Source organism: Octopus bimaculoides, chromosome 6 (assembly GCF_001194135.2).
Source record: "Octopus bimaculoides isolate UCB-OBI-ISO-001 chromosome 6, ASM119413v2, whole genome shotgun sequence".
In the NCBI taxonomy this organism is placed as follows: domain Eukaryota; kingdom Metazoa; phylum Mollusca; class Cephalopoda; order Octopoda; family Octopodidae; genus Octopus; species Octopus bimaculoides.
In genome coordinates this window covers 73260965-73264221 of record NC_068986.1, presented here as the reverse complement: position 1 = coordinate 73264221, position 3257 = coordinate 73260965, and positions in this window count along the sequence as shown.

Genomic DNA, 3257 nt, shown 5'->3' with positions numbered 1-3257 from the left:
CAGTCCTTTTTTTTGCTGATGGCATAGTAAATTGTTTTACTAACAACATCATGCTGCACAGGAAGGTAGTACCTCGACGACATTTTAGGACAGCTCCTAATCACATGCGTGATGTCTTTCAAAGAAACATGACATAGCCTACACATGCGGTTGCACCTTGGGATCAGAAGAGCGTCACTGTCTCTCTTTTTCACCAGGTACTTTGTGGCAAACTCCTGTTCCAGGATTGCAAACGCATAGCCTTCAAAGTGTTATGTGATGTAGTGGTCTTGTGTCCAACAGAGGCTGCGCTTCGTGTCAATTCTGCTGTCTTCTTCAAGCTTCCGGGCAACATATTCATGTATAGTTGTTTTTTGTTTGTTCGTCGTTGTTTTTTTTTCTGTATGCCAAGTGCTTTCCCTCCAGATCTTCTCTGAGGTAAGAGAGACTAGCTGTTTTGAGGCTGTATAGGATATCATCAGGAAGAGAGTATTTCTTGAGGAGTTCACTGCCAACTCGTACAGTGCTGCTCACTTCACTTTTCAGCACTACATTTATATATTTATTTTTGCTGCTGTTGTTTAGCAGGTGCTGCCTGAGTGATATCATACAGCATTCGAAGCACGTCTGCACTGATCTCAGGCCTCTACCACCTTCATTTCTTCTTAGGTAGAGCCTGTCAACATCATTGTTTCAGTGGAAGTTCCCAGTTGTTGTCAGCATTTTGCGAGTTTTGATATCTATGGAGTGGATTTCCTCAACACACCAATCAAGTATCTCAAATGTTGGGTTCAGCCCTGGTACTGTAAATGCATTGTGGGATATTGTTTTGTTATCAGAGCAGAGTTCCGACTGCCATATTTTCTGGTGTAATATTTTCGCGTCACTATTTTTATTTAGTGTCTTCATATGATACATTTTCGTTTATGCCTAGGCACTTGTAACATTCTTTGTGTGAAATGGGGGAGATAAAGAGACGGTTGATGCACAGGTTTAAGGCGGTGAGCTGGCAGAAACGTTAGCATGCTGGGTAAAATTATTAGTGGTATTTCGTCTGTCTTTACGTTCTGAGTTCAAATTCCACCGAGGTCGACTTTGCTTTTCATCCTTTCAGGGTCGATAAATTAAGTACCAGTTACGTACTGGGGTTGATCTAATCGACTGGTTCTCTCCCAAAAAATTTTGGACCTTGTGTCTAGAGTAGAAAAGAAAAGCACAGGTTTTGGGTTTGGGGCTTCCTCGTTCTATAACCAAATATGAACATTTCTTTTGGCTAAATTCCAAAATGTGTGTGGGGGGGTGCTTGAGTACGTGTGGAGTATTGTATGTGTGTGTTCGCCAACCGGGTTATTCATCTTGAAGCATTACAGTGTTTTAATGGTGATGTCGTCAGTAGTCGCGTTTTTTTCTCTTTAAGATCCCTCTCTATGATGGCTTTTGGCTGAAGGAATATTCAACTAAGAATTATTAGTCAATGTCACTTGATGGTGTAGTCCAGCTACTTATGGTGTGAACTCTGTGTTGTGTGATTACTAAGAACGCATTCACAGCTTAGTGTATTGGACCAGTTTGTATTACTTTAGCCACGGTTACATGGGCCTCGCCATATATGAACTGATAATTCTTAGGTGTAATTCTGTATCGATTCTGCTCGCTAAAAGATATAGAAATTAAGTACCAGACATCGCCTGATAAGTGATGGTGAACAAGTTTTAATAACAAACACACTCAAGTTTATTTAATGTTGATATCACATTAAGGAGAAATACTACACGCACGCACGCACACGCACACACACACACATATATATATATATATATATATATATACAAGGGATACCCAAAAAAAACAAAAGCAAGTTTGTGTTTTCTTCGGAAGCCATATTTTTTAGATGGGGAAAAATTCCCATAATATGTAAATTTTTGACTAAATTTCTTGTATACATAACAATTTTTCATGAAAAATGCTGAAGAATGTAACGAAAGAGTAAATATTTTTCAAATATTAATGTATTTACATTGAGCAGGTGATTCAAACACAAGAAAGAAATAGAGCTTTTAGAGTAAACAACTATGGCTTTCATATACTTTCAACTTGTTTAACACATAACTAATCTTCAAAATGTTCTGAATACAATAATTAACCTTTTGCTTCTGTCGTAATTATAATACAGGAATGACCATAAAAGACGAAATTTCGCTTGGATAACTAAACACAATAACCGCTTATGTTACTTAATACAAGGTGTAAATCTTTATTCAGTAGAAAATAGGTGGCGCTATTACGGCATCGTTTATAACATCCGACTTCCTCAAAATTTTTGCGAGCAGTGAAATTAGAAAAACAATAATAGGACATTTATTTAAAAGAAAACAAATTAAATATATAAATGTGTAAATGATATTTAAAAACTACTAGCTGTACATATTTACTTAAAAATTTGATCTCAAGAAAAAGAAATAAAGAATAAATTATAGCTAAACATCCTACGTATAAACATTTGCTATAATATCTGTACTCGAAGTATCTATTGCAACAGGAGTTGTTCTGATATTAAGACTAGAAAGTTTTAGAGAACTAACTCTTCAAATAAATGTTCATTTAATGACATAACAATGTTTTACTAAATAGAATGAAAACTAAATATGTTTACATTTAATCTCTCTTCAATATTTCGGACATTTTTTTAACATGGATAGAAAGAATTTCTACATTGAAGGTTCCAAACCGAAAAGAACCAACTTTTATGACTACATGCGAAAATTCGAAGTCGTTTGAATTTGTAAACGAATCTAATCAACTTCAATTTAAATAGTTGTAACTGTTTACGATATATTGTATATTGTGATTATTTAACCACGTTACCTCTGATCAAAGGTGCTCCAGCAACGGTTGATCGTCTCTTTTTAATAGACAATAGTGTTGTTGGCACTCCGTCGCTTACGACGTCGAGGGTTCCAGTTGATCCGATCAACGGAACAGCCTGCTCGTGAAATTAACGTGCTAGTGGCTGAGCGCTCCACAGACACGTGTACCCTTAACGTAGTTCCCGGGGATATTCAGCGTGACACAGTGTGACAAGGCTGACCCTTTGAATTACAGGCACAACAGAAACAGGAAGTATGAGTGAGAGAAAGTTGTGGTGAAAGAGTACAGCAGGGTTCGCCACCATCCCCTGCCGGAGCCTCGTGGAGCTTTAGGTGTTTTCGCTCAATAAACACTTACAACGCCCGGTCTGAGAATCGAAACCGCGATCCTATGACCGCAAATCCGCTGCC